The sequence below is a fragment of the Natrix helvetica genome (assembly GCF_964273705.1).
Source record: "Natrix helvetica genome assembly, chromosome: 5".
In the NCBI taxonomy this organism is placed as follows: Eukaryota; Metazoa; Chordata; class Lepidosauria; order Squamata; family Natricidae; genus Natrix; species Natrix helvetica.
This window is the reverse complement of record NC_138551.1, coordinates 66,338,306-66,363,349: the sequence shown is the minus strand read 5'-3', so window position 1 is coordinate 66,363,349 and position 25,044 is coordinate 66,338,306. Positions and strand designations below refer to the sequence as shown.

At 38.8% G+C, this 25,044-nt stretch overlaps 1 protein-coding gene across 5 annotated transcripts in view; it reads left to right on the top strand.

The window, feature by feature from the left end:
- Positions 1–2,629: 2,629 nt before the first annotated feature.
- Positions 2,630–25,044, top strand: part of FAM53B (family with sequence similarity 53 member B) — a 150,700-nt gene continuing 128,285 nt past the window's right edge. The window contains exons 1-3 of one of the 5 annotated variants that reach the window (XM_081954494.1): positions 2,634–2,921; positions 9,439–9,522; positions 11,267–11,322. The gene's annotated coding sequence lies outside the window, so the exon portion shown is untranslated. Of the gene's footprint in view, positions 2,922–9,438; positions 9,523–11,266; positions 11,323–25,044 lie in introns of all 5 variants that reach the window. The other 4 variants (XM_081954497.1, XM_081954493.1, XM_081954496.1 and 1 more) reach the window with 4 other exon arrangements.

Genomic DNA, 25,044 nt, shown 5'->3' with positions numbered 1-25,044 from the left:
GCGGGCTGTGATGGGGAGTACAAGGTACTCCCACGTAACACCTCTCCTGCGCGAGCTGCACTGGCTGCCTGTGGTTTTCCGGGTGCGTTTCAAGGTGCTGATTACCATCTTTAAAGCGCTCCATGGCACGGGACCTAGTTACTTGCGGGATCGCATCCTCCCACATACATCCCTGCGGCCAATACGCTCACACAGGGAGGGACTTCTCCTGGTGCCCTCCACTAGGCAATGCCAGCGGGCGACACCGAGGAGTAGGGCCTTCTCTGTGATGGGCCCAACCCTCTGGAATGACCTCCCCCCCGACATTAGAACCACTTCTGACCTCCGCTCCTTCCGGCAAAAACTGAAGACCCACCTGTTCCGATTAGCAGGCCTGGCATAATTCAACTGTCCCTCCTGGCAAATGTATTATATCTGGTTATTTTAGGGCCTTTTAAATTTACTGTATTTGTTTTTAGGGGTTTGAATTTATTTTATATCTGCTTTGTACAGTTCTTTTAACTACATTTTAACCTCCTCCATGTCAATTGTCAACTGTACATATTTAATTTAATTTTATTGTATCCTGTTATATTTTGTATGAACTGTACACCGCCCTGAGTCCCTTGCGGGAGAGGGGGCGGTCTAGAAGCATTAAATATTATTATTATTATTATTATTATTATTATTATTATTATTATTATTATTATTATTATTATTATTATTATTATTATTATTATTATTATTATTATTATTATTGTAAGCTAATTCATTTATTAAAAGTTCCCTTAAGTTCTGAAATTACAAAACATTTAGTCATAGGGATATTACATAGATTTGTTGAACTAAACTGAAAGTCAAATTTAAGCCACAACACACACCACACACCTCTCACCAAAATGATTTAAACATAGTGCAGATAGACTCGGTTTACCACAGCAGTCTGAAGTGACACGCAATTTAGATTATATACATTTTTCATTTGCCTCAGAATTCTGCTGAATATCTTCTAGGACATAAGGCGGCCAGAAGTTCATATCTTTTTAGTCTCTCCAAGGAAATAGATACAAATATTTGGCCAACTTTGAGGCAGCAATGTGGTGGTTTAAAGCCAAGGTAGCGGATTAAATAAATCCTGGTTCAAGTCCATTCTCAGTAATGGAAATTTACTAGATGCCTCAACACTACTTTCTAAGCTCAAGGCTTGCTACTGGAAGTTGCATCCCAATGAAATGCGCTTTGAGTTTCTGAAGGAAAGATGGGATGTATATGATCATGCATTGACCTTTGACTCGATCAAAATTTATTTGCGATCCAAGAGTGGGGGTGCAGATTTAATATAGAGAACTAAACCTTAAGTATATATATTTTTCAATGTGTACAATTACTGTACAGATAGTCCTTGACTTACAACCACAATTGAGCCCAGAATTTATATTGTTAAGTAAGAAATTTGTTAAGCAAGTTTTGCCCCATTTTACCTTGCCACATTTGTTAAATGAATACACGCAGTTGTTACACGGTTGTTAAGTGGATCTGTCTACCTCATTAACCTTGTCAGGTCACAAAAGGGAATCACATGACCTCAGGACACTGCAACCGTCATAAATATGAACCAGTTGTCAAGCATCTAAATGTAAATCAAGTTCAATGATCACAAGTGTGGTCATGTCACTTTTTTTCAGTACCACTGTAACTTCAAACAGTCACTAAATGAACTGATGTAAGTCGAGGACTACCTGTCTTTTCAAATTGGAATTCTGGCTCAATCCCAAGAGGTGCCATCTCTTTCGCCAAGCTACCACGCAGCCTTCTTTCAAGTAAAGCTAAACAGGCGGGTCTGCACACACACACTGGTGTCTGTAGAGATTCTCAGTCATCCAGGTCCTGGTTGTCCCGAAGGTGATTTTTCAGGAGGCAAATGGACTTTCTTGTTTTTTCCTTGAATATATTTTGCTTCTCATCCAAGAAGCTTCTTCAAGATTTATCTTCCTTGCAGACAACTGGTCATTTGCATCCTTTTAGAGACTCCTTGAAGCACTTGGAGGTTTATCTGTGTCCTCAGGGTCCCCTGAGTAAGTGCTTCTGGTTCCTGTAGTCTGCAATACCCCCCCCCCCTTTTTCTGGAAATCCATTAATCCACACCAAGTAGGAATGGAGGATAAAATTACCATAAAATGGTAATATAAATGACCAGCTATCTGCAAGGAAGATAAATCCTTCCATTCTCCACTATCTTGTTAGAGCTGAAGAAGCTTCTTGGATGAGAAGTGAAATGTCTTCAAAAGAAAAAACAAACGAAGTCCAGTTGCCTCCTGAAAAAAGCACCTTTGGCACAATACGCTGGTGCGCTCCCCCCCCCCTCTTTCCCCTCCGTTACGAATGCAATAGCTATTGTTGGAGGCCGCGCAAAAAAGAGAGACAGCATTTTCGCCTTCCTACAGCCTACAGTCGCGCGATTCGCACCAGAACATCGAAACCGAAACTTCCGCGACGCGGTTTCGCACCGTCCCCTCCGTCGTTTCTTTTTTTTTAAAGGTCTCGCGGAGAGCTTCAAACCCGGAAGCGACGGCCTTGTTTCCTTTTTCCGGGATGGTCGATTTCACAGCATCGGCGCTTCAACCGGGAAAGGAGGGGGGGAGGACGGTTTCGTCGAGTCCTTCAAAACGATCCAAAGCGGGGTTTCCATGGGGGATCTCGCAAAGGTCGACTTCGAAACTGGATTCCAAGCCCGAAGTCATAACAAGAAATGGCACCGACTTTAGCAATCGCTTGCCAGCCTTTTTTTTGTAACCTCAAGGTTCCCCCCCCGTTTCCCGGTCCTTTGCCGTTGGTTTCGTCCTGGGGGGGGCAGATACTGTTACAATGTGTAGCCTGGGACAACTCCGGCACTTTCATTCCCTTCTTGGAGAGGCAGAGAGAGGAAGCCAAGCTGTATTGAGGTGGAAGCTCTTTTCTTTTTCTTTTTCTTTTCTTTTTCCTTTTCCTTTTTCTTGTCGCTTCTTCCCTGCTTTCTCTTCCCTTCTCCTGGTAATTTGCACTTTTGCGTTTTCTAACTTGCCTGCACGTGAAAAAAGAAAGTGAGGGGGGGGAGAAGGCACTGGGGATTTCATGGGGCGATCCCTCCTGAGCGACCCGGTGCCTCCTTGCTGCTTCTTCCAGGGTCTGCTATGCTTATTAGCATCTCGAAGTCCACCGTAGTAGTGAGTAGGAAGGAGATGACTCGATTCCCTTCGGCTTTTCTGATTTCCTCGCTCGGGGTTGCTAAGGGGCTGGAGAGGTTTTAGAGAAAGGCTGGAGGAGGACAGAAGAGGTATAGGGGTTGGGGGCTTTTGGGGTGTGTGTGTTGAAGAGTTGCCTCTCAGTTTAATGCACGTGGCATGTCACTGCATCGGTGGGTTTATTGACTGACTGCAGATGCGGATCAATCCTTGAGTTAACATTTTCTTTCTCTACTCGGCCGTCCCCAAAGTAGATTTTTCTTTTTCCCATTTCCCCTTTTCTCTTTCTAGGATCACCACAGTTAACTGCGTGTTTCCCACTTGCACATGGCTCTGTCCTTGAACGGCTGTTAAAGTATATATATATATGTATGTATGTATGTATGTATGTATGTATGTATGTATGTATGTATATTCCGATACATCATTGATTTATCAGCTGTATGAGCGGTTCCTCCCAGCCTTTATTTCTTGTGAAAATGAAAATCGGGCTGGCAGCGGGTACTTATTGTATGCAAATCTTTTTTTTAACTGCTCTATTCATCGCAGGACTTGCCAGCAGTGTTTGGATCGCTCTGCCATATTTGCTCTACAAATTTATCTCTTTTAATTTAAATCCGCTCCTATCTACATATGTTTTCCGAGTTGGTTTGATAATATAGATTTCAATATGCATTGTATGAACTTTATAATGGTTTTGCTACAGTTGAATGGTAGACATACTGCTAAGAAGTCTGCGTGTTGCCCTTTCAGCTTTAGGTCTCTGGGAGTAGGTTACTCATACATTTAAGTAGCTTAACCTTCTATTAATACTTGCATGGACTTTTCCACTCCCTTCTTTTTATGAAAGGAGGATGAAGTATGGCCAGTACAGACAAACAGTAATTTATATTTTACAGTTAGGCCAAGATGAAATGTGATCTTATTAAAATAAGATCACATTTTGTTTCTTGCACAAACCAAATTTAAAATCTTCAAATGCAATAGCATTCATTTGTATTCCATACTCATAAAATAGTCATGACAATAAATAGCTTATCTGATACGATCATTTATTTGTTTTTGTGTTTGTCTTTAAATGTCATTTGCTTTCTGGAGCAACTTATCACAAACTCTGCATTTGATATTATGTAAGTTAACTGTTTGCAGATATTTTAGTTTTGGAAATAAATCTGTGGAAGTTAAAAAAAATTGAGGTAGAACTTATTCCCCCCTTTTTGGTTTAAGGGGAAATGAATTATTGGTTGAGAAGATTTAAGAGTGCTAGTTTGACGCCATGGTATAAGGCTTGTACTCAATCAGTATATAAGTTATATTCCGATGATAGGAATGCATTGCTTTGTTATAGGGAAGAATGCAAGACCATGTAAAATACTGTTAGGAACCATACAATACAGATGTGAAAAGGTTAATTATTTGCTTTGATGTATAGTTATTTCACTACTGGGCTAAGTTTCAGTTTGCAGGATTTCTTGCACTTGGGTATACAATATTGATTAATTCTGTGTGCTCTGCCTATATTGAAAACAAATGCTTGTTGCAACTTGAATAAGAAAGGTAATGCTACCAGCAGCTATTACAATCTGCATTTAAATATTTTTTGAATGAATATTTAGGCTGCAGTTCTAAAGTCACTTATTAAACAGTAAATAGGAATTCTTAAAACTTTGCAAATGCAAATGATAAATTTTCAGTTTGATCTAGCAGTGAGGCACTAGGCTAGAATGTGATAAACCATGAGTTAAAGTCCCACATTAGCCATGAAAGCCAGCTGAGTGACTTTGGGCTGGTCATTCTCTTTCAGCCCAGCCCATCTCACAGAGTTGTGGGTAAAATAGGAGTAGGAAGGTGTGTTGAATATGTTCGCTGCCTTTGAGTTATTTATAGAAATAATAAAGGCGAAATACAAATAAGTAAAATAAAAATAAATTTGTGGGAGAGCTCCACAGAAATAAAAATATTTTTATTTAGGTTAGGCTTTGGCCCGAAAATAAATAGGCACCAGGCTGGCCCTGGCAAAGCTGCAGTGTTCTTAGTATTTTTGCTCCAGCTTTGCTTGCCTGGACAAGCCCAACTGCTTTTAAAACTAATTGCTGATCCCCCTCTCATGAACCCTGGAAATTCTGAGAACCCCTTCAGTAAGTCCAATTGAAGCTCAATGCAACTTATTTTAAAGGAACATATATAGTAGCCGGGTACCCTCTAGATGTGCTAGGGTCCAACATTGACCATTCCGGGTGGGGATGATGGGATTGAATTGAAATAGTTATGGAAAGCTCACTGGAGAAACAGGTTAGGGTTGCACATGACTTAAGAATTAGGTCCATAACCACATTTTCTTTTAAGAGTAAAGCTATACTTAAGTATTTCCCCACAAAACACCTCCCAATTGTTATTGAGATTATAAATTCCAGAATTTCAGGTATCGCAATCAAAGTTCAAGTTGGCTTGAAATTGTGAGAATTACAACTACAATTCCTGGATAATGATAATGATTCCTTTAGTTCAAACTCTTCTGTGGAGTTCTTGCGGCACAATGGAAAACCTAAAAATATCATAACAAAACCTGTGTTTAAAGATAGAGCTGTATACTAGTGAAGTAAATAAAGTTGATGTCATATAGGCAGAGAACTGATTATAATTACAGACTCCAATAAGTTTAATCATCTGTAAGTTTCACTCTTGATTGATGAAATGCTATATGAAAGTTCAGGTGAGGCTTGAAAATTGATGAAGATATTTAATGGCTAGAACTCCTTGATAATTGGGATAAGGTAAAGGTTTCCATATCCAGTCATGTTGGGGTAGGAACGGGAGCTCCGTTGCATGGCGCTCAGGTCTTGAATCTGGGCTGTCAGCTTTTCCTTTTGACAAGCTCAGCATCTTTAACCGCTGAACTATCGCACCCCCTCTAAATGGCATACTTTCATTTTAATTCTCGATATAGTACTGGAGGCATGCTTGGGGTGCTTTCATGTACCTCTCCTCCAACTATATAGCTTCATAGTAATCCATTTTTTTAGGAATCGTTGATCATATGGAAAAATCCTATTGTTGCATCTGTAGGGTAGGCTTTTCCATCCCCATTTCCCCCCACAATTAAGAGATACTAGGAATTGTTTGGATGGAGGGATGGAGGGATGGAGGGATGGATGGATGGATAGATGGATGGATGGAGAGAGGGAGGGAGGGATGGGATGGACAGATAAGGTTGCAAATAGAAAAATCTAATTAAAAAAACCATATTTAGTTTTATAGTTTTATCATACCTTCTTTATCTGGATATAAGTTTCAGTCGGTCATTAAAAAAACTTCTCATAATTATTTCTTCTCAGTTAACATGAGATAATGAAGATGTATAGTGTTTTTTTATATTTAATAAAATCACAATTTATTGTATAGTACATTGATAGAAGAAGTGTTGGTTTTAGATTTAACCCAGATGTTAATGCTTTCTTACTGAATTCTCAAAAAACATAGCGAATGTAACCCACACTAGAAAGTGGTTTCTATGTTTCATAAAGTAAAACTGACTTGCAGGAATTAGACTTCTAAAACCTCTCAGTTTTAGGAGCAGACTTAGATTCTTGCTTTTCTTCATGTTTACTCACATGCCCTGATCACTTAGATTTGCCTTGAAAAAATGATTTTGTCATTGTTTTTGATATTTTGGGGGTAGGCAGGAAGTATATCTTGATCCAGTTTAACAAATTATGTGCAGCTGTTCTATTTTTAGTATACTGTGGAATAGTAAGTATATACATAAAGGAAGAACAATAAAATGTAATTGGAGTTCCCTTCATATTTATATGGCTCTAACACATATATACTTCTCTGAGAGTTGCACAGTAATGTTTTTGGTGATCTGCTAATGGCACAGGAAGAGAAGGTTAAAAAATGATCAGTTTTTTTGGGGTGGTTGTTAATAGGTAATATTAAATTGTGGAATTCATCCTTCTAGTGAAGGACTGCTAAAAATCACACAGTATATCAGCCTATTTTAGTGGTTTGATTTGTGGGCCCAGCAGCTGAAGGCAGACTTTCCACCTCTCTGTAGGAGTTCAAGGTGATGCATACTGAAAAGATATTTATTTTGTCCTTGGGGGAAAAAATGAGTTGAATGGCTGGAGAGATAGTAATCAGGCCAAATTGTCCAGGGAGAGCTTAATGGAGATTTGTATTTGGCTCCCCTTGTTTCCAACCCAGTCTTAACATGCTGTATGTAAATGCTATTTTAATATAGATGAATAATTATTTAAGTTTAGCTTGTTTTCTTTTAAGATTTCTCTGCCTCTTTTTACAAAAGAATGCGATATATATTTCTTCTCCCTCCAGTAGCTTTTTACTCATTATGCCTTCAGCAAGCTGTTCCATTGAATAAAAAAAATTAAGTGTTCAAACATCAAAGACTTTTGTGGCTTCTTGAAGATTAACAAATCAATTTCAGTGTAGGCTTTCAAGGAATACTCTATTTCATCTGGTCCACATAAGCTAATGCTGTTATACATATGTTATCCTTTAAGGAGCCTCAAGACCTTGATTTAAATTTGGTACAACAGACTAGCATGATTATGCCTTTGGCTGTTGTTTAGTTCAGTGAAACTGCCCAAGATAAATCAAGCTGCCACTCTTGTATTTATCAAGAATACATGCAAGGAGCAATTTTTCAGTTCACTTAGTAGAAGGGGTTGGAAAATTTTGGCTTTCTTATGCATGAATGGCAAAACTGTGTAAACTAGAATTTTTGATTGGTTCTCACTAGGAAAGTTCTAAATATAGCCCTAAATAGCACTTTTATAGGATGGAATGGATTGTTCCTATTTTACTGGTGATGATTTTGGAAGCAGCCTATCAAGTTTTAATGATTTTTAAAAGCTGCAAATGTTTACTAATAATTTGTTCTAAAAAAGTATTGATGTCAGTTTTGGAGCCTACTGTAACTTGCAAGAAGTCTAGGTGACTAGCTCATTGTTGTAAACAGAATGACAACTGTAAGGTGAAGAAAGGAGGAGAATCAATATCTGGAAAGCAAAAGCTATTCAGTGTTGTTGTGATGTTCAATGCTCCTGCAAAGCAGAAAATATGTTAACTTAGCCTATTCTTTTCTTCCGTTTCTGAAACTGAAGGATGTAAGAGTCTCATAACAGAATTATGTTTACTGGAGCAAGAACCAGGGAGGAGTACAACAGACATTATACTAACCAAGTGAAATCACTGCTGGCACTTCAAAAATATTTGATTGGGAAATGTTCTGGATATACTATCAAACTCAAAGCCATCCTAGTTTTGAAGTTACTGTGTTAATATGGATTGAAAATATGAATAGTTTTAGAATGTCAGAGAAAAATAGGCTCTGTCTTAGAGGTTGACTTCATCTGTAGTATTAAGTCACTTTTCCAAGAGGTATGAAGTTGGTTTATCAGACTGAATAAAGCAAGCCAGTTGTGGTTTGTTAAAATGACTTGGTACAGTGTGATCAGATGAAGTTCTTCCATTAGCAGATTTGGGATATTAATGAAAAACTAATAATCATGCATTAGTTAATAAATTGTTTCTTTATTGCTATGGGAGGATCATTTTCTGTATTGGATATAAATGACATAGGTCAACACTGAGGAATGAGTAAATGTTGATAATGTAAATGCCCAGAAGCTTCCTGCTAACCAATATGGCTTATGAAATAGAGATGTTATATAGGTATAATGAGCCCCCCCATCACTGTTCATGCCCTATTATTCTAGACCAGACTAGCTTTAAAGTAGTTTTGATGGACAGCCCCATGTAGACCCTATTGCAGCGATGGCGAACCTTTTTTGGCTCGCGTGCCACAAGTGGGGGGAGTGCGGGGGGGTCGTGTGTGGGCTTGCTGCACCCATAATGCAAAGTGCGATCCCGGCGAAAAGCGCCTCCCCCCTGAGGCCCTCCGGAGGCCTCAGGGACCGTCTGGAGGCTTCCCGGACGCCTTCGGAGCGCTTAAAGCCACCCTCCGAGCAAACCGGAAGTGACTTCCGGGTTGCTCAGAGGGTCGTTTTAAGCATTCCGAAGGCTTCAGGGACCGTCGGGAGGCTTCCCTGACACCTTCGGAATGCTTAAAACGACCCTCCGAGTTAGTCTATTCAGCCCCAAGGATGGAACATGTCAGAATATTTAAATATTACTTAGCTTTATTTACAGATACAGTTAACATTTTTAATGTTAAATTCATAGTTTCTACTTTATTTCAAAATTTTCCTAACAGGTAAGAGAAGATCATGATGGCAGTCATACTTGCTTCCTGACAACACAAAAAGTCACACAAAATGGGAGGATCTGCATTTTAAAGGTAGAAAACATTATGTAGCATGGCCCATTCTGCTTGTCTTAATCTAGCTCAGCTATTTGAAAGATGGATATTGAAAAGTCCATACATTATTGGGGTGTTTATAATGAAATGTAAGAAATAATGTGGAAATTATGCCTTGTATTCCCAGATAAAAGTACTATCAATACAGAAATTAACACACATTGAAATCTACTTCTCTAATATTGCTGTTAACGTTTTCTTGGAAATAAATTCCACTTAATTCAATGGATTATATTATGGAACATAGTATAACTACGTGCAAATTTATAATTATTTCTTAGATTTTAATGATTAATCCAGTCTGCCAGTTTGTAAAACACTTCAGAGGTTTTTCTTCCTTGAGAACTTCATTAAATGTAACCATTTTAATTGCTCTTAGTGAGATTGCATTTCTTAAGTTTCACTCTTTTAATATTGCATTTATACACCACCTTTCTATTTAAGTGTACAATAAATAAAGTTGAATTACCCCCATGTCATTCTTAGGTAGTGTTCTATTGCCTTTGAGGCATTACTAGATCAGACCTCAGTTCCTGAATCTGGGTGGTCCTTCTGAAACACCTTTTACTTTTTTAAAAAAGCATCTGAAATATCACTCACAGGATGAACTTTGAGAATGGAATAACTTGAAGCAATAAACCAAAATTAGTTTCTTCAATGCAAGCTCATTTTGAAATGCATACAGGAGTTGAATAGCTTACTTCTCTTGTGTTTCCATAAACATTAACGAGAGCTTCCCAAATATACAAATTATGATGTTAGAAAATGCAAGATTATAACGAATGAAGTGAACAAAGTTCAATACTCATGTGGGTGAGTATGCTTATAAAGCTTTCACAGGAGAGAAAAAGGTTTGAATTTATGCAGCTACAAAGGAAAACAGGTTGATATCAGTACTACTTCTGCAAGTTGATATCCGCATTCTTCTTGATGGCAAGGCCTATCTCTGTTTCCCTTCAGTTGTTCTTTGGGGCAGAAGGATATATGTTAACAAGATCTTGAGTAGATTCTGTCAGCTTTCTTTTCTCTGTGGGGGTAGGTAAAGTTTCAGTTTTGCTAACATTGGACTTCCTTGTTTTGCAGTCATGATTTTCTTATATTCATTTTCTTCATTCACTGCCTCAGCCCACCAACTATCCTTTTGCATAATCTCTTCCCTTCCTTGTGCTTTATGCCACTTTAGTCATTTCACAATAGGTAGGTTACTGAATGTAGGATGATGTAGTATACCGTACATTACAGTTTTAATGATTAGTCAATCTCAGTAAAGCTATACTCTACTATACCATTCAGAGGTAACATCGCGATCCCCCAATTATATCAATGACAATAAAATGCAACAATTTTAACATAATCATAAAACCATAGCATTGAACAACAGAAATGCATTATATACAGGTGGTATTCATTTAGCAACAACTGGGTTGGCAAATTGGTCATTAAGTGAAGTCACTAAGTAACACCATGATTTATAATCTTATTTCAGCTCTCCTTTGTTTTACAGACCTGTAAAGGTCATAAATACAAGGATTGGTGGCAAAGTTACTTTTGAGTGATTTCATTTTGTTTTTTTAGAATTATGTTTACTTCCTAGAACTGCCACTGAGGAAGTGAGCAACGAACTGGAAACATCCATTAGCATAATGTCACAACTTCCGGGTTATTCTATAATATAATTATTTTCAAACTGTTTCAAGTAATTTTTATACTTACCTTTTCTTAGGTCTGTTTTCCATTCATTTATTTGAGATATTAATCTATCTTCTGGTACTTTTTCATGTAAGTATATAAGTATAAGATGTTCTGTTCCAGTAATCATTTTATCTTATTCTTTATTATTATTTCTTCCCTTTCTTGATGCTACAATTAATGATACATAGCATATTCAGAATCTCTTGTATCCTTGGCTAATTCTTTAAATCTTTTACTAAACAAATTATTTATACTTTTTAATTCATTCTATTAACCATGTGTACATAAAAATGATTTATGGTAACTGATTTTTTCCTAAGTAGATGATCATAGAACCATCATAATTCATATTCTTCTTCATATTTTCCTGTCTCACTCCCACTCATTTATTCATTTTACCCAACAGAATTCCGCCCCCCCCTCCTTGGATTACATGCATTTAGAATGTTGCACAATTTCTCCCGGAACACATCTCAGATTCTTTTATTATTACTATTGACTAGAGTCGGTCATGCTATTATCATCAACCTATGGTTTCATAGTTTCATGGAACTGATAACATACTTTATTGTACTCATATATTCATGTACTCATACATCTGTTATTTTACCTCTTTCTTGCATAATGAAGCTTACACTTTTAGTTCACTGCTTGTATTCATCAACTCCATCCTATACAATCTGCTTATTTTCATTCATGTCTTCTGTATCATTCTCTTAATTTCATAGGTACAAAATATACTTGTTTTTCTTTCACTCATGCTTTTTACCATTTACTGTTCTGATTTGCAAAGTTTCAGTCTCTAACACCATTTAGGCCTTAGATATTGACCTCTACTATCTATGATGTTTTTGTTAAATCAAGCCTTTTTAGTAATATGGAGCAGGAATAAAGTAGGATATCAGTTTTACTCACTCTTGTACCACACACTGTCCTGCTAACTATAAGGATAAAACTCATAAATTTTGGCTTATGTATGTCATACCAATGGAAGTTTTACTTGAAGCATTGTCTTGGTATTCTATGCAAGCTAGAATTTGAAATTCAGGTACCACGTTGCAAGCCAACATAACATTGCTCATGGCTGTCATCCAGGTGGAACAGCTATTACAAAATTAGTTCAGCTTTTTTACCTTACTGTAGAAAGATTTATGTATATCTGGATTTTGAGAGGTCTATATAGTTGTACATAAAATAGGCAATTGCTACATTCAACAATCACTCTTAGTTTTATATTTCTAGTAGAAAAAAATCATATGAATTGCATTTAGATTTATGGAATAAACTGCAAAGCAAGACAACTAAAGTAATATGAGGTTCCCCAAAAAGAAAAAGAAAATAATTAATGTTACAATTGATAAGCAAAGATATAACTGTAGCCTTTTATGTTAGGACTTTCACTCTAATCTTCAATTGCTTACTGGTTCCAGAAATAGAGCTGGTCAAGAAACAGAGCAAGGACACATATCCAAAATTGTAAGAACTTTCATGTTATCTTCTTTTCAGGGGGAAAATATACATATATTTAAAAACAGTGATTCCTTTCTGCTTATGGATAAAATATTGCTTAATTCACAATTCAAAAATGTCCAGTACTGGGTTTTTTTAATGGAAAATATTAGTTTATTCAAAGAAGGTTAAAATAGAAAATGCTAAAATATTTTTTAAAAGAACAAAAGAAAAAACATAACAAAAAATTAACAAGAAAAACTCTTTTCAAAAGGAAAACAACTAACACATATACACATAATAATAATAATAATATATTTATTTCTTAGCCGCACCCTCTCCCGAAGGACTCGGGGCGGCGTACAACAAAACATTCGAAATAAATATGCAAACAAAACAAACATATAACAAGGTACACTAAAACATACATACATATATATAAGGAGGAGATCGATTAATAAAAACAATTAAAATACTGTATTTAAAACATAACATCCTCCCTAGTTGAATTCTAGTTAATATAATACAGCAATGTTGGTTTTCCACCCCTTGCAAAACAGGCAAAAACAATTTTAAACTCTTGAATTTCTAAAACCATTTACAAATTGTTAGCCTGTTATTTATAAACTTTATTAATACTGGTAAAAAAATTGTTAATAGGAAAACAATAATAATGAACATTATGTAAATGTATAAAAGTAATAAAAATTGTGAACAGTAATAAGAGAAGGTTGAACTTCCAAAGCCATCTGTTAACAAATTTTTATTGTAATCAGCTTGTAGATGGGATAGGATGGGATGATGGGGGATTGAAGCCATAGTAAATTTTCTATGAGTCCAGTACTGTTTTATAACTATTTCATACCGATTTGCTGCTCTATGAATTCCCATCATCCACAGCCATAACAAACTCTATTTATAATTGATTACTTATACATAAAAATAATTGCCTTATAACTTTTGCTATCACTTGTACTAATGCATGGGTATTCAGTGTTGGATTCTGTCCTTCATTTTAAATACTATCATACACTTAGATATATGAGCTTTAAACTCACAATAACTTTTATCAAACTCAAGTGTAGGCAGAAAAAGAAAAAAATTGAGAAACCAGCTCATTTGTTAAATGGAAATGCACAACATTACAACAAATAATTGTTTCAAGTATATTCAGTTGCTTTACTTTGTAGCCCTGTCTCTAATATTACAGAATTATTTCTGTAAATGGATCTGTTATTACAATTTAATGAAATTTGTTGTACCATTTTTTGTCCTTTGTGATAAGAAAATTGTTAGAAGAAAGTTGGCTTTAGACAGAGATTGTTAAAGAAATAAAATAGCGTTACTTATATTAAGTGTGGAGACTTAATAATCTTGATATTCTGTATACTGCCCACTAAGGTTTGAGGTTTCCTTCTTTTCCTCCTATCTATTCACACCAGACTTGTTCTTCAGCTGTCTGTTTCTCTACTGATTCTTTCACAATTAAGGTTTTGCAAAGTCTGGAATCAACAGAGTTATTCTATTAAAGGGTCACTTGGTTGGGGCATTCCTGGTCATTCTTTGCATCCACAACTAAGAAGAAGGGTTTTCTCAGCATCATTTGCTATTTACAGCTTTCCACAACTGATACAGAAAGCCATCTGGAGGTCTCACGGGTCTGTGCATGTCCAAAGTCCCTCACTCAGACTACTGTGCATGATTGTATACTTGTATGTATCCTGCTTGCACAATTTGTGCATTTTTATTTTTTTAATAGGATAGGTTGCAAATCAAATTGTACAAACCTGATCTTATATCTTTATATCAGAACAGCTGCAGTGCATGCAAATTGGGGTTGAATTATACATTTCAATGAGTCTCCATACAAACAGTAATTGATGAAGCTTCTTCAAGATACGTAATTAAGCATAATGTATTTCTGGAAATTAGCTTATACACTATTCGTATGCAGTTGTTTGTTTAGATATTTTAAATTTTAAAAAATGTGGTTGGTGCAGAAGTTTGGACACACAGTGGATTTAGTGCTACTTTTATTTCATAATAAAGTTATTAAAAAGTGATTGACTCATTGGGCCTATTATACAGTTAGTGATGGGAAATAATTCCAGAGAATAATAAATAGTCTGACCTTTCTAATCTCCCAGGTTTTTATTTGTTTTGGCCATTCTTTATACAACCACATAGGATATATTTTGGAGGGAAAAAGTGAAGCTTTTTGAAAAAAATAACATTAAAATAACATGATTTTAAAAATATTAATTAGTATTAATTGTATGGTGATCTTTCCCTTATATGCAATTCATTTTTGGTATATTACAGTATGTCTTTTTATTTTGTTTTCATAATGGTTTTCATTAGGTTAAAGCATCTTGCACTGACAAATACTGTATTCAAAGCAAACGTGATACTGCAAAAGTTTTCAAAATCTTGGAATTTGATTTTAAGGCATTGTTTTAAGAATGCTTCTGGGCAAAAAGACTACACTGATGTCAAAGAGTGGACAGAAAAAAAATAATTCCAAATCTTGAAATACCACTCTCTTCACCCTCTTCTTTAACATGGTTTTATTTACATAAGTGCCACTAGTTTTCCTTTTTGCTATTGTACGTGAACTAAATGTGGAAGGACAAATGTATCTGTTGTATCCAATGCTTTATTAAACTGCCCCTGTAGTAAAAAGTGCACTGAGTGCTCATGAGTGCAGAAGGTTTGTAAAAAAAAGAAAGCTATCTCTGAGGTAGAATATTTGATCTGAGGGTAAAAGAATTTTTCTTGGTTTCTGTAAGAAACACGGAAACAGCAGATGTGTGTGTGTGGGGGGGAGCAGCAACTCACTGGGGAAAAAACCCTATCAGTCACTTGCAAAGAGATAAACACACACATGTCAGCGAAACAGCAAAGAAGATAAGCTACCTAGTGATAAAAGTCACAGAGTTTGAAGTCAGGGAGAGGAGGGAAGAATGGCAGACAATAATAGCTACAAGTGTTTTGGTAATATATTACTGCAGAAATGAGTAGGAGTGGCAATATCCCAAACTATAAAATGATTTAGAAATTCTCCCAGGCAGAAAAGCCCATAAGGCAACTGTTTTTTTAAAAAATACAGCTGTATGTATTGTAGGCCACGGGGGATATTTATGTGAAGGCCTGTTGTTAAAACTTTGGCAGGCCTTCACTAGGTGGGGCGGCTCCATTTTGTGGATGATAAATATGGTTCTTTGTTTTGAGAAGCAGGAAATAATGGAATGGAGAGAGAAAATATGCAGCCATGTCGAATAGCATAATGTGGAAAGAGTGCTTTAATCCTGCCAATATATCTTTTCTTTTTCCTGTAAAGCTTTCCTGTAAGTGTTTCTCAACCTTAGCAACTTTCAGATGTGTGGACTTCAACTCCCAGAATTCCTCATGCTCGCTGGGGAATTCTGGGAGTTGCATCTTAGAGTTGTTGAGGTTGAGAAACACTGCTATAAGATAACAGAGATAATCACAACCAAATTTGAATCACCAGGTTGAGTGATTTTGTATTTAGATGAGCTAATCGATCACCAAATTAAAAAGTCTGGATGGAAAGGTTTCTTCCATCGGTGTATGAAGCACATACATTGGCATTCAAGTCTGATCAGCCTTCTTAGAATTTGAATTACATTTGCATTACTTTAATGGGATGTCTTGGTTTCTTTTTATTTCTGCCGTCTAATGTTGCAGTAAGGATTATATTTAATTACAGGCAATTGACAATTAGGAATCTATCTCAGGAAAGATGATTGCACTGAGCATGACCATATTATCTGCATGATTCTGTAGAAATTTGAATTGGATTTGGTACAAACTGCTCTTATTATAAAATAAAATCTTACAAACACTTTCTAGTGGATTGAACTTTCTGTTAGCAATCTTATAAAATTATTCTGCCAGCTTCATTTATTTTAAAGAGTTGTAGCCACCTTAAATATTTAATTCTTAAATTAATTTTAACTATAAAGATGCATTCTCTCTTGCTTCTATGAGTTGGTCATTAAGGAGCTTCCTATTTTTGACACATAAAACACCAAAGATTGACTCATCCTTCGCAGAGATGAAACCTGGCATGTCAGGCTCTCAATGTAAGTATTCTTTTTTTCTTAGCTAAAGTCTGCAAGAAATTTAGAACACCATTTACAGATCAATATGTAATAAAGACTTTAAAAAAAGGTAATTTTACCATATCTATTAGGCTTATTCATTAGAGTTACACTTTGCCTTTTCTTCCCAGCTTCTCCACTCTCTTTTGTTTTGTTTTTCCATAATGCTCTAAATAAATAGGCTGGGTTGAGAAAGAGCGACTCGGCCAAATTTATCTAACTATGAATTGCACCTGGCCCTAGATTTGAGTTATTTCTCCATAATATCATTCCAGTTCTTAAAATCAGAATCCTAATTGACATATTAGTAGCATTAACAGCACTAGTAACTCTTATGAATGAGAGGAAAAACTATAAATACTGTTTCTCCCTTTTCATCATTTGCAGAATACATTATACAAATTAAAGGATTTAGATTATGGTGATACAAGAGAGATACACAGCCCTTTTAGCACTGGTTAAATGATGTCACAGAAACCTTCAGTGCAGTTTGCATGGTTGAAGAGAGTGGCTGCAGATGGTTTCTCTTGCACTCTAAGAAAGTATGTGAAATGGAAAGAGCGTTCAAATCCTCCTACATATTCATACCTCAATTAGAAATGGCAGCTCTGATTCCTTTGCAGCCAACGCACATAGGGGCCATCTTCAGGAAACAGACCATAATGTATTTAATGAATCTGAGGAAAGTAAGACATTTTAAAGGCTGCAGGGCAATATAGACTCACTGTTCAATCTGCTAAATTTGCACTAATTAGAACAACTGCAGCTGTTTAGCTTCTCCTTCATTAGGAGAGCTTTGTACCTGATACATTGAAAACCCTTTGGTGATACTACCCATATTGTAAACAAAGAATGCAGTAGTGCTATTCATTTGTTGAAAAGATGGGTACAAATATAATTTTAACCGTTACCTTTTAGATAGTTTGCTCATTTATGTATTCAGAAGAAATACAGTCTTTGCTGAATGAATTATTTGATAAATTCTCATCAAATTCAGGTTGTTATAACTCCCTTATCTGGGACTCAGTCAAACTGAACACAATGTGACTTTCTTCTAAATTGGCAAGTGTGGAAATTCATTGCAAACTCTACTGGGCATATTCAAAGAAATATGAAAAAAATTGTGAAGTTGTTTGTGATGGGTTTTCCACAAGTCAAATGTAATAATATTTGGCATAGAATTTGAGATCTGTTCGCATCTGCTTGTGCTTACACATTAGAGCCAAAATATGTGCATGATGGATCACTTCTAGGCTTCAGTTTGTGTAGTGCCTTGTCAATATTATTAAATAGGATTTTCTTGGATGACACTTGTTTGGATGCTGAATTGCTACAATTGTATTTGTTATTGACATTGAACTTGTACACACCTATTGAAGTTTTTCTATTTCTACTTGGGCTGCATGTAGCCTAGTAAAAATATACAATCAGATCAGCTTAATAAAATATCTACTCAGATACTTCTAAACAACTCTGAATCTGTGGTTCTCCAAGAAGGTGCCTCCAAACCTGATTATGGTTCCCTTAATTCCCTTTGGCCATGGTGGTTGGAATTTTAGGCAGTTTTTGAGGGGCACCAGAATTGGCAAATTTGTTTATATTGTAACACCTGTGTATATTATCAATGGGATAACTTGGTTCACTCACTATACTAAACCATGAAGTAATTTATTTGTTTTGGATTATTAAAATGTGACACGAATATAATCCTTACAGTTAATAAACTTGTAGCCTTCAATGTCTTCCTCTTCCTCAATCATCTTACCTGAAAATTGATAGCACACTGTCCCCTCATTTTGAGGTAAATAATAGATGAAGGTGGTAGTATCATTTCTAAAATAGGCATATTGCCCACTAAGAGGCACTAAGAGCTGGGCCTTAGTGTGTTGTGTAAATTAATTCCTTATTTATTATACAAACTATAATTTTTCAGTGTATATGTAGCCAGGTGAGTAAGCCTATAATCAGAGATAGGAAGTTTATCCTTTTATGGTCACTGGAGGACAACATTTCTTCATTATATCAGATTGTCTCCATGGAGTACTAACTTTGAAGATATCTCTCTCTTCTTGGTTATGAGACAAAAGGCATTTCATCAGTCAGCTATAGAGGTAGATAAGAAAGGCCAGAATATCATCCTTGATGAAAGACAAATTCCATGAGTCTGCTCTTGTCCTTGAATTATCCGGCTCACATTATGTATGAAATATGGGTTGATTTGAAGGAACTGCTACCCAATTCTTACATCTTCTGTCCTTCCTCCCAATTCTTTTTTTGTCCATGTCTTGTCATTTTTAGATTGCTACAGGGATGACTTGGTTATGCCATAACATTACTGGAGAGGGAAGCAGACTGCATTTTCAGCCCATATGATTTTGCAAAGAAACTTCAAATTTTATGTTACATGCATAAGACTTAACATCATTTCATTTTTAATATCAAAATTGAAGAGAAAGACCTTAAAATATTAAAATGAATACACTATTGTTCAAAACTTTAATTTAGTCACCAGTATGAATCAGATTATTTACAGTAAAGATTCTAAAATTCCTACATTGTTGTTTTAGTTAGATTGAGGAGTTATTTTAGTAACCTCCCTTTAATCTATAGTCTTGTCAGATACTTTTTTAATGCCTGTTTAATCAGAATTCCAAGGATATTCTGTGATCTGTATAATGTGTGGGAACAGTTACTCAAAGAACACAGAATACCACATGCTATTTATAACTTTTATTCTACCTTTCATCTGCTCTTTCAGGCACACTTTTTATCTGGTGCTATTCAGATACCTTGCTTAATGATGCTGATTTAAAAAAAACCTTTTAAATCTACTGGAATAGTGGGAGGTCATAATTCAATTGTGCCACTATATGTGGCAATGCCTTTCTCTTATAACATAGACTTGAAGCAGCACAGAAATAGGCAGATTTAGGTATTTGCGTAGCTGCTGAGTTTTAACAATGTGGAAAGAAAACATAAAAAGGAGATCCAGCCCAACCCTATTCTAGAATTCCATGTAAGGCAGTATCTGAGGCTGTTAGAAATCCTAGAATATCTAATTCTGTATGCTCTCCATGACTCAGCAATAGAGCTCACATAGTTAAGTTTTAAATGTGTTATGATGGTCGGTATTGTTATGTCAGCTGAAAATATGACTGCGAAATTTCTCTTGGAGAAATGCCTCTATTTGTTGTTGTACAGAAGGATCATTTGCTTTCTATTTATTTTCAAGAGCCACAGCCTAAAGCAGCTTACCCCTCTTCCTCTGTCTCTGGTTGGTTTTAGATTAACATATTTCTTTCATCATCTGACTAGACTTCGAAAGTTCATTTTTGGGTAACATTCAACGGAAATTTAGCATACTCTTAAGAAAGAGTTTGGCAATCCTTTTGCTAAAGGAACTGGATAAAAAGAACATTGGTCCTTACCTGAACATTTCTTTTCGGTAGACGAGAGTGAGGGCTGACTCCTGGGATATTCTCACAGCCTGATTGGTCCAGAAGACTGAGGGAAATCTCTTTTAACCTCCTTCTTTCCCTGTGGTTCCCAGTTCCTCGAAGCCGCATGAGTAGAAGCATACTGTCAAACAAACAGACAACAGACAGGGGACAACCTCCCCCCAGCCCTTCCCCCCGACTGACTATCAACTATGTCTTAATAGGGGTGGGATATTGTCCCTCCCTCTCATCTACGGAAAGAAACGTTCAGGTAAGGACCAACATTCTTTTTCTGGTAGACTCGAGGGAGGGGCGACTCCTGGGATGTACCCAAGCTCAGTCCCTGGGAGGGAAACTAAGACTCGGGGGAAGGGGCTGCCGCTACCTGTTGTAGGACCCTACACTTGAAGGATGCCTCAGCCGATGCAAAGGCATCCAGCCGGTAGTGGCGGATAAACAGAGTCGGGGAGGCCCAAGTGGCCGCCCAACAAATGCCTTGAATGGAACCCTCATGGCCCACGCTGCTGTAGTAGCGGCACTCCATGTGGAGTGGGCCATGATCCCCCAGGGGGGAGGCCGGCCTGAGGACTTGTAGGCTGTGGAGATGGCCTGTCGTAACCACCTGCCAGTGGTGGCTGAAGAAACCCTGGCACCCAAGGAGCCCGGTTGGAATGAAATGAAGAGAGCCTCAGATCTACGGAAGGAAGACATTCGTTGGAGATAAATGCGCAAGGTGCAACACACGTCCAGCCTGTGCCAAAGTCGCTCCCTCTCATGGGAGGGAGTCGGGCAAAAATTGGGTAGGATGACCTCCTGCGCTCGATGGAAGAGCGAATTGACCTTAGGGAGAAAAGTAGAATCCAACCTCAGAACTAGGTTGGTGGAACTGGCAGAGGTTGTCCTTAGATGACAGGGCCATTAACTCGGAGATGCATCTGTCTGAGGTCACAGCGACCAGGAACGCCACCTTGAGAGATAGAAACCTAAGGTGAACTGTGTGCAAGGGCTCAAAGGGAGTCCCCATCAGGGCCCTAGATACAAGAGGCAGATCCCAGGTTGGGAACCTATGAACAGGGGGAGGCTGTAAATTAGCGCCCCCCCCTTAGGAACCTCTTGACAAAGGGGTGTTGAGGCAAAGACGAGCGACCTTCCCCCGGCAGGATCGAGGCCAGGGCCGCTAGCTGCCTCCGTAGGGTGTTATGGGAGAGCCCCCCCATCCAGGCCTTTTTGTAGGAAATCCAGCATTTGAGCGACTGAGGCCTCCGTCGGACAAATGCTGAATGGGCCGCACCACTTAACAAATGCAGCCCACATGGCGTTGTATATCCGAGTGGTGGAGGGGCGTCTTGACGCCTCCATAGTTGCTATAACTCGGGAGGACAAGTTGGCACTTCTCAGGAGGCCCCGCTCAAGCGCCAGACAGTCAAGTGGAGCCACTGGGGCTCCGGATGGATTAAGACCCCCTGGCATAGGGAAAGCTCCTCCCGGGGAATCCTCCACGGGGGAGAGCTGGAGAGCTGGATGAGGTCCGCAAACCAAGGCCGTCTGGGCCAGTAAGGGTCGATCAGAATGATGTCTTCCCTCTCTACCACTACCTTCCTTATACAACAGGCCTGGAGGCCATCTGCTCTGGAGAGCGTCCGTCCCTTCTGCAGCCCGGGCTGGAAAATGGGTGAAGAATCACGAACAAGTCCACCAATGGATTGCTGAACCTCTGGCAAATGTTCTGGAAGAGGTCTGGTAGAAGCCCCGTGGTAAACAGTTGCGCGGCTCAACCAATCGGCCTGTTGATTGGCTGTGCGCGAAATGTGCTCCGACACCACTGACGCCAGATTTCTCTCTGCCCAGGTGCCTAGTTTCAGAGCTCTGGAGTGAGTCCCACCTTGGCGGTTTATGTGGGCCTTTGTGGCCACATTGTCTGTCAACAGAAGAACGTGACGGCCCTCTATCGTGTCTCTGAACTGGTGGAGAGCCAGTCTGGCGGCCTTCAGCTCCAGCCAGTTTATATTGTGGCGAAGGTCTGACCGGGTCCAACAACCCTGCGCCATGTCGGAGTCCATGAGCGCTCCCCAACCGAACAGGCTTGCGTCTGTAGTGATGGACACTCGATCTGGCTCCCAGAACTCTGATCAGCGTTGAAGGGCCGGGGACAGCCACCAGCGCAGAGATAGCTGGACATCCGCTGGCAGGTGGATGAGGCGCAGGGAGTTGCTCAGGCGTTTTCGCTAGAATGGGATGAGGGCCCATTGCAGAGTCCGTGAATGAAGCCATCCCCAGGGGACAATCCCTATGCACGACACCATCTTGTCCAAAAGGCGGGACAAGGTCAGGATGGAAACTGACCACCTTGCACGAACCTGTCTTGCCAGCGCCTGGAGGTTGACCAGCTGGTCTGAGGATAGACGAACTGTACCCCCTATGGAATCTATCACCGCCCTCAGATGTAAGATCTTTGTTGTGGGTGAGAGATGGCTTTTGGGAAAGTTGACAGAAAACCCCAGGGTCTTCAGGGTTTGGATGGTTATCTTTAGGTCTAGAACAGCCTGAGCATAAGAGGGGGCTTGCACAAGCACGTCGAGGTAACATTGTAGTCTCACTGGAACCGAGTGCAGGTGAGCCGCCAATGCCGCCAGGACCTTCGTGAACGTGCGTGGGGCCGAGGACAACCCAAAGGGGAGGGCCCTGTATTGGAAGTGGAGCCCGTTGTGGGAGAAGCGAAGGAACCTGCGATGAGCGGGAAGGATAGGGACATGGAGATAGGCTTCTTTCAGGTCCACTGACACTAGGAAGTCCCCGCGCCTGATGCCCTACAGAATGGACCTGAGGGAGGACATCTTGAAGCTCCTGTACACCAGAAAACGGTTGAGACGCTTGAGGTTCAGTATCGCTCTCCATCCTCCCGAGCTCTTCAGAACAAGGAAAAGGTTGGAATAGTGACCCCGCCTGTGTTCCCCTACTGGGACCGGTTCCACTGCCCGGATGTCCAGCAGATGTTGGATGGCTAAGGACATCTGACAACGCCATTCCGGATCCCAGGGTGGTGGAAAGGTTCTGAAGAAGGTCGGGGGCATGGTAAGGAACTCCAGGCGGAGTCCGTTCTGGATAGTGGACCGAACCCAGGCATCTGAAGTCACGCGATCCCACAGATCCGCAAACAGTTCCAGGCGGTCTCCTATGGGAATGCTTGGATTGGAGTCATTTCCCCCCAAACGGGCCATCTGGACTGGCCCTGGAATCTGCCTCTGTCCTGGTAATAGGGCCTCTGGAAAAATCTATCCAATCTATAAGGGGCATACCTTTGATGTTGATTCTCTGGTTCAAGGGCCCTGAAAGACTGCCTACGGTACGAGGACGGACGATTGTCTGTCTTCTTGGCGTTGGTTGGCAAGACCTTCTTCTTGTCCCTATTCTCTATGAGAAGGGGATCCAAACATTCACCAAAAAGATTGGGTTTAGAGTAGGGCGCAGCCGCCAGGCCCACTTGGACTTATTGTCCATCTGCCAATTGCGCAACCATAACAGCCGCCTAGAAGTCACCGAGGTGGCCAGGGCTCGGGATGAGTACTTTAGAAGACTGGTGCTTGATGTTGGTCCAAACTATAGGGTGGTTAATAGTGTTCATAGTTGCAGTTTTGTATATTAGCTAGAAATGGAAGCAGAGCCTCCATAGATTGTAACATTAAATGTATTAATTGATTTAAATATGTTTGGCCTATAATAGCAGAATCACAAAATTTCAGGATCATGAATGTGCAAAAACAACAGAGGATATTTTCTATGCAAAAAAATATATAACAGTACGTGATAGTTTTGCACTGTTACAGCTGTATCAGCCTGGCAATTCCTGTCTCGAGTCTGGTTTGGAAATCTTTTGCAGGATGCCAAGGTTGATTCCCCCCCCCCCCCAACCTTCCCTTTCTTTAACTGTCTCACATTCTTGGATGCCTGATAATATTTTTATCCCACCTTTCTTCAGAAGAATAAGAGAAGAACCGAAGTGGCATAGTGGTTAGAGTGCAGTACTGCAGGCTACTTTAACTGACTGCTAGCTGCACTTTGGCAGTTCAAATCTCACCAGTTCAAGGTTGACTCAGTCTTCCAATCTTTCGAGGTGGATAAATGAGGGCCCAGATTGTTGGGGACAATATGCTGAATCTGTAGACTGCTTAGAGAGGGCTGTAAAAGCACTATGAAGCGATATATAAGTCTTAAGTGCTATTGCTGTAAGTATCAAATGCATGATTTTCCCCTACTCTCTGCAATTCATATAACAACCTTATGTAGCTGATATGTGAAGTAGAATGACTTCGTTAAGCAATGTTACAGTGGCTTATTATATTTTGTATTTATATCATATGACATACACATACATTATTAGAAAACCCTGATAAATTGATGAATTTCTACCTGCCATTATCCATGTTCAGAATCCTTCTAAATCTTAATCAAGTTGCTTGTATGTTTTGGAGCAACTCTTGGGTAACATTTGTTTTGTCAGAATACGCACCCATGCATCACTTGAAAAAAAAATCACCATAGAAGAATAGACATCTGCTTATACAAGATGTATATTTTTGATTAAATATGTATTCACTGAGAATTTCTATCAGAGGAATAAATAATAGAGTTGCACTCAATTTTCCTCTTGAACTAACGCTTCTAGCCAGGCTAAGGCCTACTTGATAACAACTGTGAACCATTTTCTTGTTTTTTCTTTCTTGTTTACCTCTTAGGCTTGAGCATTGGGTATTGTTATTGTTTGCATTCTGCCTGCCCCACATAAAGTCATGGAAAAACAA